At 42.1% G+C, this 12,459-nt stretch overlaps 1 pseudogene; it reads right to left on the bottom strand.

Annotated features, from left to right (window-relative positions):
• LOC123186824 (nodulin homeobox-like) overlaps window positions 1–9,462 on the bottom strand; it is a 35,539-nt pseudogene extending 26,077 nt beyond the window's left edge.
• Window positions 9,463–12,459: the final 2,997 nt, after the last annotated feature.

The raw sequence follows: 12,459 nt of genomic DNA, 5'->3' as shown, positions 1-12,459 counted from the left end.
GCCGTTGAATGTCGCCGCCGCTCTCTGTAGCGCTAAACGCGGGGAGTCAGGGGAGAAAGTGAGACTAGGGTTAGGCCGGTCGGCATTTTTGTTCCGGCCGCATGCCGCGCCAGTCGTCCAATTCGATCGGACGGCTCACAGCGACGCGGAGTGCCGACTCGGGCCGGCGGGCATTAATGGGCCATTTTCGGCCATGGGCTTCAGCCTAGGTTGCCTTAGCCCAGCGCGTTTTTTTATTACGGTTTTTCGCTGCTCGGTTGGGCTATTGAATAACTGTGGGTATTTTGGGCCGTCGCATTTTTCTGTGTTTTCCAGTGCACTGTAAGTTAATATCTTTCATGTTTTGCACTGTTTAAAACAGAAAATGCCTAAAAATAAAATGAACACATTATTATTCTGGGTAAAATTGAACCAACGAGATTTTTTATTCAGGATTTATTATGTGTTTTGCATGATGAATTTTTAGACATCAAAAACAATGATATTTTCTTTCATGTTGATGTTTAAATTCAGAATGAAATGACTCTAATTTTAATTCGGACCAACGTTGTTTTATCATTATGAGTCATCCCCTATGATATTTTAATTCCATGTTTTTTCTGTCCAACGGTGTTTTGACATGGAGTTGAAATTAAATACTTGGCATGTTTGTTTATTTACCAACGTAAATTTATAATCATGCAAGTTTACTTATGAATTTTTATGATGATTTCAGCTTCCGCTCCATTTCGGTCCGACACGATCGAACCACTTACGGGGAGTAATTTCCCTCGTTGGAAGTCCCAAGTCGTATTATGTTTGGGTTGTAATGAATTTGACTATGCCTTGAGGGAAGAAAAACCTGTGGCACCTATTGCAGATGCTACAGGGTATGCAGAACTCAAGAAGAATTATGATGCTACAGGGTATGCGCTTCTCATCATGAAACTGACAATATCGCCGGACATTTCTGAAGCACTCCCTAAGAAAGACACTGCTAAAGAATTCCTCACTGAAATGGAGGAGCAATTTAAAGGCTCCGACAAAGTGTATGCTCATGAGCTTTTTGCTAAACTTCTTTGGAAATACACTATTGACGGAAACGTTAGGCAACACATACTGAGGGTGGTAAATGCTTACACCAAACTTAAGGCTTTGGAGTGTTCTTTAAGTGAAGCCCTTCTTGTCATAATTATTTTTGAGTCTCTTCCAGAAGAGTTTGAACAATTTAAGGTCAACTATAACTCTCTAAGGGAAAAATGGCCACTCTCTGAGATGACCGCAAGGATCGTCAGGAGGAAGAGAGGATCATGGGGCAGAAGAAAGACCATGTTTTTCATGTTGGCTCTAACAAGAGAAACCATGACGGGCAAGGTTTTCCCAAGCCTCAGAAAAAGCAAGTCAAGAAAGAAGGCACTAAGCCATTCAATCCTAAGGCATTCAAGGGTAAAGAAGCCGGCAGTTCTTCTTCTACTCCTAGCAGCTCCACTGCTAGAGAAAATGCTTGTAACTTCCGCAAAGAGGAGGGACACTATCAAAGGGACTGCCCAGGCTTTCTAAAATGGATGAACAAAAGAGGTATTGATGAAATTACTTTTGTAGATGAATCTCTTTATGTCGATTTTTCTATAAAGTCATGGTGGATTGATTCAGGGGCAACCACTCACGTTGCTAACTCGATGCAGGGATTCGATACGATCCAAACTATAAGAGGAGGAACAAGAAAGCTTAAGGTTGCGAACGGAGTTGAGGCCGATGTTGAAGCTGTGGGATCTCTCACGTTGCAGCTACACACTGGCCACACTCTTAGATTGAATAATGTTATTTATGTGCCTACCTTAAGTAGGAATTTGATTTCAGTTTCTCGTTTAGATGATGATATGTATGAGTGCCATTTTAGCAAGAAACAATTTGCTTTGATCAAATGTAATAAGAATGTAGGCATCGGTGTTAGACGAGGCCAACTATACATGTTATCTCTTAATAATGATTCCGTTATGCATGTGAGTGATGAAATTAATGTTGAGAAGAAATGGAAAGGAGTTAGTAATTCTTCGAAATTGTGGCATTGTCGTTTGGGCCACATTTCGAGGGGGAGAATGGAATGCTTAGTTAAAAATGAAATACTCCTCCCATTAGACTTATCAGATGCAGACAAATGTGTTGACTGCATTAAAGGAAAATTCGCAAAAACAATTAAGAAAGGAGCAGTAAGAGCCACAGGGGTTTTAGAATTAATTCACACCGACATATGTGGACCCCTTAATGTTAAGTCTGTAGATGGTTTTGATTCATTCATTACATTCACAGACGACTTTTCCCGCTATGGATATATTTATCCCATACGTGACCGATCGAAAGCTTTGGAGAAATTCAAAGTCTATAAAGCGGAGGTTGAAAATCAACTGAATGCGAAAATCAAAGTTGTACGGTCTGATCGCGGGGGAGAGTATTATGATAGGCATGCTCCTTATGGGCAGATTCCTGGACCTTTTGCCAAGTTCTTATCTGAAAATGGAATCATTGCTCAATACTCAATGCCTGGTGAACCACAACAAAATGGTGTGGCCGAGCGTCGCAACCGCACCCTTATGGATATGGTGCGAAGCATGCTTAGTCACTCGAGTTTACCAGTAAGCCTGTGGATAGAGGCATTAAAGACAGCTGCACACATACTAAATCTTGATCCAACTAAGTCAGCACCAAACACACCTTACGAGATGTGGGCGGGAAAGAAACCGAGCTTGAATTACTTACGGGTGTGGGGTTGCCCTGCTGAAGCTAAAGTTTTCAATCCACAACTTAAGAAATTGGATCCAAAAACAGTCAGTTGTTTTTTCGTTGGATACCCTCATAGGGGAAAGGGATATCGTTTTTATTGTCCAAGTCACACCACCAAATTTGTGGAGACTAGACAAGCGGTATTTTTTTAGGATAATGAGGTCACAAATTTAAGGGAGATCGATCTTGAGGAGAAGCGGGTTTGTGTGCCATCCCCGACTATCCAAGAGATTGTTTTTCCAATACGAAGAAATGTGACATCTGATGATCCTGAATCTCATGGTTCAGTCTCTCGGTCGAATGGTGATCTAGAAACTAATAATGAGAATCCAAACACAAATGAGGATCTCCAAGAAAATAATGAAAATGATGATGTTCCACCACCACCTCCGTCCATGGGTAGACCACGGCATGAGAGGAAGAAATCCATATCAGATGATTATATCACTTTTCTAATGGAGGACATGAATGATATGGGAAAGGTGGAGGATCCAACCTCCTATAAGGAAGCCATTAAAAGAGAAAATTCGTCCAAATGGTTGGTTGCCATGGAAGACGAGTTGAAATCTATGGGCTCAAACGACGTATGGGACTTAGTAGAAGTTTCCGATGTAGCTAAGAAATTAGGCTGCAAGTGGGTCTACAAAAACCAAGTATGGTTCCAAAGGGAATGTCGAACGGTTCAAGGCAAGGCTAGTGGCAAAAGGGTATACACAGAGAGAAGGCATTGATTATAAGCAAACCTTCTCTCCTGTGTCAACCAAGGATTCTTTCAGAATAATAATGGCATTAGTAGCTCATTACGACCTAGAACTACACCAAATGGATGTTAAAACGGCATTTCTAAATGGTGACTTAAAGAAAACGTTTACATGGCTCAGCCAGAAGGATTTATTGTGGAAGGGAAGGAACATTTGGCATGTCGTCTAAAGAAATCGATTTATGGCTTGAAGCAAGCTTCAAGAGAGTGGTACCTCAAGTTTGATACAATTATCAAAACTTTTGGTTTCACCGAAAATGTTGTGGACAACTGCATATACGTTAAGTTTAAAGGCAGTAAGTTCACATTTTTAGTCCTATACGTTGATGACGTATTGTTGGCATGTAGCGATAAGGATATGCTGCATGAGACCAAGAATTTTCTGTCATCTAGTTTTGATATGAAAGATATTGGTGAAGCCTCGTATGTCCTCGGCATCGAGATTCATCAAGATAGGTCCAGAGGAACGTTAGGACTATCTCAAAAGGCATACTTTGAGAGAGTACTGAAAAAATTCAATATGCATAAGTGCTCACCCTCACCTGCTCCTATAGTTAAGGGCGATAAGTTTGGGACATTTCAATGTCCGAGGAACCAATGTGAAACTGATCAGATGAAGTCGGTTCCTTATGCTTCAGCTGTCGGAAGCATCATGTATGCTCAAGTGTGTACACACCCAGATTTATGTTTTGTAACTGGGATGCTTGGCAGATACCAATCAAATCCAGGACTGGACCACTGGAAGGCCGCAAAGAAAGTCTTGCGTTATATGCAAGGAACTAAGGATTTCATGCTTACATATAAAAGAATGATAACCTAGAAATTGTTGGTTATTCAGACTCTGATTTTGCCGCGTGTGGAGATAGTAAGAGATCCACGTCAGGTTATATATTCACACTCGTGGGAGGAGTTATATCATGGAAAAGCGCCAAACAAACATTAACTGCTGGATCTACGATGCAAGCAGAATTTGTAGCATGTTACGAGGCCACCGGGCAGGCTGTATGGCTGAAGAATTTTATTCCTGGACTTAAAGTGGTTGACAGCATATCTAAACCAATTTTATTGTACTGCGATAATGAACCGGCAGTTTTCTATACGAGTAACAACAGGTCAAGTAATGCTGCCAGACACATTGACATAAAGTATCGTGTTGTGAAAGATAGAATCCAGGATCAAACAGTTGATGTTAAACACATAAGAACGAAGCATATGCTTGCGGATCCGCTAACAAAAGGCTTACCACCCAGTATTTTTCGTGAGCATGTTGCCGGCATGGGACTACTGGAAGCCTTATGATTCTGGAATAAGAGGACCATTAAAATAAACCAGTCCCCAATTAGCAAAATGTTTTCCATTTTAAAATAGGAGGGTGTGCTATAAGTGTTGAGGTTCTATAGCGTTTCGAGCTGTAGTAACACCTCACTTTGGTACATCATTCCTATGTAGAATGGGCGAATGAAGTTAAGCCTAACGATCAAGGGGGAGAATGTTGGTTTTGATCTGACGGCTTAAACAAGCCAGTTAGATCTATTAGTCTGACAGAAAAAAATAAAGGGATAACGGTAAGTGAAAGGGTCCACGTACCAACGTACGTGAGCCTCGATCAGAACTAACGCGCCCTGATCGGGGGCGCCCAAAAACCAACTCAGGTTTTGGGTCCCCTGTCGCCAGCGCCATATTAAAAGGATACGGGAGAGAGCTGGCCACCTGCGAGATCACAATTCACGTAAGGTTTACTCTCCTCCCGATATTCTCTCACCCCATCCGATCAGGGGGAGTGCTGCAGCGACGGGAAGACCTAAGCCAGCCGCCGCCGCTGTCCCTGGGCAGTGCCGGTGGCGCCCTGAAGGAATCAGGACGTCGAGGAGAACCTCTACTTCGACTACATCACCCCTGCATCAAGCCTGCACCAAGCAGGCGATCATGTCCACTGCCGTGACATGTAATGATCCCCTAAACCCTTCTCTGTTCATGCTTTTAGGTGATCTAGATGCAATCAGTTCCTGCTAATGGCATCCCAGAGATGCATAATTATTCCAACACAAAGATCCTGCAAACCAAGCAAAAGAAGAAGTTAAGTATGCAATGGAGATGAATTAACATAATCACAATAAATTGCAAAACAAAAAAGACAAGTGACTGTACCCAAGTTTGTACAAACTATAGTGATCTCATCAGCCGCTGGATGGTCCAATGATGGCTTGGGACTCTCTGATAACAAGTATTTCTGAAATTTCTGAAGAAAGAGGTCTCTTTCTTGCTCTGTTAACATACATGGCAATGGAACTTGCGTTTAACAAGGTTACACAAAAAATCGTACGGCATCTCATAGCTACTGAGAGAAGATCTGATCTTCGCATATGTTTGGAACAAAGACGTGCAAATTTGCTATTATTTTCACCACACAGGATGTTCTTGTCTGTTCATATTGTATTGAAGGCATGCTGATAGAGCAAAAATTGCATGAATAGTTAACTTTAGCTTCAGTCAGCACATTTGAAGCAGCTAACAGTGCCAGGTCAGCTGCACCAAATGGATCATAATCCAGATTAGTGTCATCTTCCATCACTGGCAGATCTACAGAGCACCAACTCGAGACAAACTCATCATGAGGAGTCGCCAAAATTTGCGTCAGAAAGGGAATCTGCAGAAAAGATGAACAAAAATTAAATTCGCTAAAGTAACAGTTTTGCAGTTGCAAAAAGACGATATATAACCCTATCAAAGTAGGTATTAATAAAGGCAGTCTGTTTCAAAGCTTACAGTATTAGTTATGAAGGAAGATCTAAAGTTTGAAACATCAGAAAAGACGTCAACGAGGCACAATGCACTGATAAGCACAGAACCCATGGGGTAACTCTTATCATGCGAACCGGCAGCAGGTTTCTGTTTCCTTCCAAATGCGATCTTCAGCAAATCAAGAACCTGCAGCAATCATTGTGATAAATTTGATAGCAACTGAATGATATTTTCAGATGCTGCAAAAAATGAGTTATTTCATCCCCAGCTGTGGTCAGAACTAACCTCCAGCCCTAGTTGCATGCTCTTTGGTAAAGTGGCGACTTCATCGAGGTAAGAAATACTTTCAGATTCACACAGTTGTAACAACTACAGAGTGTTTATACCAGGCATTAGTTATAAACTCAACACTGGCAGTACACAGTACTAGTACTTGAAAAACAAAGTAATTCAAGACTCATAACAAATTTACAATAGAAAGGATTTTAGCCTTCTGTCTGGAAATGGAAGAAGCGATATCAGTTGATCCTTTCAGCCATTCTGGGCTTCAATATCGTAATCGAGAGTGACAGTATACCTCCATTTCTACAGAGCTCCTGCGTTTAGTAACTTCTTGAGTCAATATCCTCAAGGGGCATACACCATGTAATGATATACAGAAACAGTAACATATTTGAGTACATACTCACTTCTTTTACCAGAAACACAGGAAGATGTATGTGTGTCACTAAATTAAAGTATTGTTCCACACACTAGATTAGTCTAAGTTAATCTATTTTCTGGAAATCTTATGCAAGGGACCGTGTGCGTTTTCACCTGTAATAACTGGATCTGGACATCTTGGTTTCGTTTCTGCAAATGAAATGGAACAGGGGCTCTGCCCTTTTCTTCTAAAAAAAATCTTATGCAAGGGGGCAGCAACATGGAATTGAACTAAAACCGGAGTAGAATTTAAACATTAACATGTTATAAATTCTGGAAGCTAGCTATATGCTTTCATATTTCACAGTTTCTTCAGAATCAAGCCATGAAACGAAATAATCACTAAATTACCATACGGGTTACCAACTACTTACCTTTGGATGTGCAAGAAGATTATGAACAAGTTCATGCCACAGAGATGAGAAGTAACTCGTCATCAGATGAAGACTTCCTGCTACAAGTGATGAATGTATGAAGGGAGAAGCGCCGAGATGATCTTCCTAATTTAGAACAATAGCTGTTACCAGAAATTAGTATGAAATGGTAACAGTTAAGTATAGGCATGCCGCCCTCAATAAATAATTTGGTGGTTGCCGAACCTTCTTCCAGTGGGACAGAACGGACAGCAGATAGAATATCAGGTCCATAACTTGTTCAGATAACTTCACGTCATCCAGAAGAACCTGCACGAAGATAAACAAGGATTGTGACTCGATGCTCATCTTTTACTCATTTAGCATTTATAATCATACAGTAAAAGCAAAATTACTGAACGAATTAAGCTTTATCGGAGACAAGACACAAAGACCATATGATGTGATTCATGAGTCAACTATGACATGGAGAAAGAGAGAAGTCGCAGAACATCAAGATTCAAATGAGCAGGGTAAGAAATTGATATATGATGAAGCGGACGAGCAAGTTACCTGCTCCAGCTTAGTGTGGCGAGTTGCTAGCTCAGACAAAGAATGCAAAAAGCGCACGCCACGGAGCACATATGACAAATCTGAACCTCTTCCGACATCCAAACTTAGAGCAAGAAGATGGAGAGGAAGCGATGACACAAGCTTCTCCATGTCCACCTGCGAAGAAGAAGACGTGTCAGCGAAAGAGTGGCTGAAATAGATGTAAAGATACATTGTACGTAATAAGCAAGCACCTGGTCTGGACCTCCACCTTGCGCCTTGGACTGCAAGACGAAGCTGTCCGACTCGAGTTAGCGAATCGAGTTACATGAGTAATACTGAAGAACAAAAAACTGTTGGAAAGCTCTCTAATTTCAGACAGAATTGGTGCTACGACCGAGGGATCGGTGTAGCCAGAGTTTCAGAGGTCAACTGCCTCTAGACAGTCGGATTCCAGTTGCACGTGCGTGTAGCCGCGAAGCCGGGCGAAGATGGTACCATCGCGTAAGGAGAGCACCTTAGCAGTGAACGAATCTGTGCCCCCTAGATGGGGTTTGCACCATGCACCCAAGAATGCCAAGGAAGAACGGGCGAGGCCTCCAATGCCTGAATCTCGGTGGATCGCTGCGTTAGTGTTGATCTTGATGTAGTTTGCTTTCGGAGGTCGCCAACCATGGTCCGGCATAGGTATGAAGGCCTGTCCGGGAATGTCCAGCAACGCAAGATCTTCTCGAATTCGTCTAACCGAGCTGGCTGGATCGATGATCTCCTGATCATGCGTACGTCTGTTGTGGGACATCCAAATCGCCCACATAACCGTAATGATCGTAGCACGATCCTTGTCAGAAAAGGGTTGATCACACAATATATCTCTTGTCCAAGTCGGAGACTAAGGCCCCGCTTGGCATCAGTGTATTTTTATACACTTGTATTTATTTTACAGGGGTATGACACCGGTCATACTTGATTTTCATCTGTAAAAGGAAACGACGGATGGAGGTATGTATAATTTACACGCGTATGGAGCTGTGAAACGCCAATCCAATCAGGGCCTAAGCCGGGTATACAATACAAAGCTATCCTTGAGGAAAATTTCAAGGTTGATCTTCCGGAATTCTATGTGAGCACGCAGTCAGTATCGGTGTCGAAGCAGAAGATGCGGTTGGCATGGTCGGCAACGATGACCTTGTTCTCCGAGGTTGTCACGAAGAAAAGTCACAAAGCAAATGAACGTCCACAAGGACTGGCACACTGGCGGCCTCACAGTCACCAGGGTGGTCGGCGGCTTGATCTTGGGTGCTGCCATCTTCACCATCGCCAAGTCAGCCTTGCAGTTCTCCTTGTGTTGCGCGCCGAGGCCTTGGCGGGCGTGAGCATCAGCACCACCTTGGTGTGCGCGGCCGCTTCTTTAGGTGTCTGGTAGAACAAGTCGACCTTGGAGAGGTCCAAGCGCCGAAGCGAATACAAGTCATTGTGCCCGTTGAACACCCCCAGGTTCAAGAAAACCGTCGCCCGACAACGTTGTCGCTTATCGAAGTCGAGTGGCGCAGATGATCTACTGGCGGCGATGAACCTGGAAGAGCAGAACGACATGAGAGTTGGATGGGAGGTAGAGGTGGCCTAGAGCGTCATGACGCATTTGTACCGATCATCGTCGATGGGACCTCCTACTCAGCAACCCGCGTGCTGGAACCCGGCCGCGCGCATCCCCTCGCTCCCCAACACGCCCTTTGGGGTGGGCCCATGTGCGGGCCGGGACGCCCCCTAATTTTTTCCTTTTGTTTTGTCAATAATGCAGGATATAAAAAAGTTCTAGATTTCAAAAAAGTATTGAATTTTGAAAAATGAATGGATTAAAAAGATGTTCGAGAATTCAAAAATGTTCACGAATTTGTGAAAAAAGTTCATGAATTTCAAAATAATTAATGAATTTAAAAAACGTTCACAAATTCAAAAATGGAAAAGATTTAAGAGAATGTTCACGAATTCATAAAAAATATTCATGAATTTAAACAATGTTCATGATTTTGAAAAAAAATTCATGAATTCAAAAAATGTTCACGAATTCGGTAAATGTTCACAATTTCAGATACGTCACAAATTTATAAAAATTTATGAATTGGAAAAATGTTCATGATTTCGAAAAAAAATTCTTGAATTTAAAAAATGATCATGATTCCAAAAAATCTTCATGATTTCAAAAAGAAACTTGACCTAAGACAATATTCGCAAATTTGTAAAACAATGTTCTAGATTTTAAAAAAATTGTTCATGGATTTTAAAAATGAACGTTCATGATTTCAAAAAATAGGGGTTTTAAAAATGTTCAGAAACTAAAATATTTTCGCAAATTGAAAAACAATAATAAAAATAGAAATAAATAAAAAGTAAAACAGATAAAGAAACAGAAATGAAAGACGAAAAATAAATAAAAAAATAAAAAGAAAGAAAAATATAAGGAAAAAATCCACTTAGGACGAAACCCGAAAATGGGTCGGCCCATACATAAACCAGCACGTAAGAGGGGTGGGGGGTTACGCGCGCCAAAATGTATTCCCCGTCGTCGATGTACGGAGGGCTGCGACCTTTGATTGCTTCTCAGTTGGCTCTCTACATTGGAGGACGGTTGCGTGTGCCATCTGCATACATGGGCCCAACAACAGGGTTCCTTCGTCTTCATTTATGTGTATAAGGGCGCTTTCTATTTGGCGTTTCAGGCACCTGTTAGCATACATTTTGCACACGGGAGCACACAGCCGCTCCGCGCTGGGCCGGCCCAGCTCCCCTTTGTTTATCTATTTTGAAAATGCAAACAGGGCATTCTCTAGGAGGAAATCGAACCACTGACGTCCCGCATTGAGGGACACACTGACCACCGCGCCACTCAACATGATCTGGTAAGTTACTCTTTTTTATCATTTCTTCTTTCTTCTTTCCCTTTTCCCTTTTCCTTTATTTATTTTCCTTATTCCTTACTAAAAAAAATTCATTAAATTTTTTCTTTTTTGATGCACTATTTTAAAATTGATCTTTTTTCAAATTTAATGAACTTTTTATTTTTCTATGAACTTTTTCAAGTTTGATGATTTTTTAAAAACCAATGAACGTTTTTCAAGTTTGATAAACATTTTTCAAATTGGATGATTTTTTTTCAAAACCAATGAACGTTTTTCAAGTTTGACAAACACTTTTTCAAATTTGATGAACTTCTTTCCAATTTTATGAAAATTTTGAAGTTTGTGAACTTTCAAATCCATGAACATTTTTGAAATCATGATTTTTTTTCAATTTTTATACGATTCTTTTTTGGGATTTTTGATTTTTTCTATTTTTTAAAGTCAACAGTTAACCGGTCAATGATTGACCGGTCCAACCGCGAACCGTGAGTAGCAACCAACAGCGAGCACCCGTGTTGGGCCGGCCCAAGTTCGAGGCTGCGTGAGCCCCAGTTCCATGAATGGGCGTTTGAAGCACCGTACACCCTCAAAAAAATGAATAAGTATTGCTCTCGTTAAAAAAAGCAGGCAATGTGCACATCGAAATTAGAGCCCTTTGAAACCCAAACAACTTAATCCACCACGACACGTTATGTTTCTTCACCAGGGCAGTATTAGAGCATGTCGTCCAACAGCTCCCATATCTCTAAAATAAAGCCAGTGCTAGGCGCCGGCTGGCCCAAATTTGGGCCGGTCGGCTGCCGAGCATATGATACAGCCTTTTTGACTGTACAATACAACCTTTCTCTTCGTCACCAAAAAGTCAAATGCATAGAAGAAAATTTAGCGAACTAGTTCAGGCGCGCTCGCCAACCGAAATCTGCCCGCTGCCCGCACTTGTCCTCGGCTTCCCATGCTTGCTGGTCACCCGTGCCACCATGCCTGCCACGCGTGTTTGCCGGCCGCTCATGCTACTACGCTCGCCTCGACTGCCTCCGTTCGCCATAGTTGCAGATCAAACACAGACGGGTTCTACCATCGTCATGGTTGCAGCATCCTGGCGTCACCGTCTCCGTATGCGCTTGCTGGCCATCCGCACTTGTCCAGGGAACACTGGTTCCAGCATCAGGGAACTCTAGTTGCCTCTTCCTAGTCGGCCGGTTCCAGCATCGCTGCCCGAGCAGGCACCGGTCACCGCTGTCGTGTACCATGGTGACCCAGCGGGTGCGCGAGCTTGCAGTCTGGTCGTCTTCGAGCACCACTGGTTATTTCTACTCCACTACAGTTCTTTCAGTAGTTTATTTTCTATGCGCTTTGCCCCGGTAGCCCCGATAGATAATTGTCATAATATATCTTCCTCTGTTTATTATGTGTAGCATGACTATGTTGTTCAGTGTATTTCAATTTGCCGAGCTTAAGATAGTTTGTCTGTATGCTCGTCTCTTGATTCTCTTGTGCTACTTTGTTAGTCAGCTGAGGTATGCTCTGATGAACATTTCTCAGTAAGGTGTATTTAGTATCGTGATCTGTTTCGTCATATTGTCCTCCATGGTATTTGTGTTGTTTCCTTTCTGTGTGACCATTGTTGTCACGAAAGTTCTCTACCACTACACTAGGAAGATTATCATCGCTTTCATCGAAAGTTTTGCTTAGT

The sequence above is a fragment of the Triticum aestivum genome, chromosome 2A (genome assembly GCF_018294505.1).
Source record: "Triticum aestivum cultivar Chinese Spring chromosome 2A, IWGSC CS RefSeq v2.1, whole genome shotgun sequence".
In the NCBI taxonomy this organism is placed as follows: domain Eukaryota; kingdom Viridiplantae; phylum Streptophyta; class Magnoliopsida; order Poales; family Poaceae; genus Triticum; species Triticum aestivum.
The sequence above is the reverse complement of the archived record's forward strand: the minus strand, read 5'-3'. Positions and strand labels throughout refer to the sequence as shown.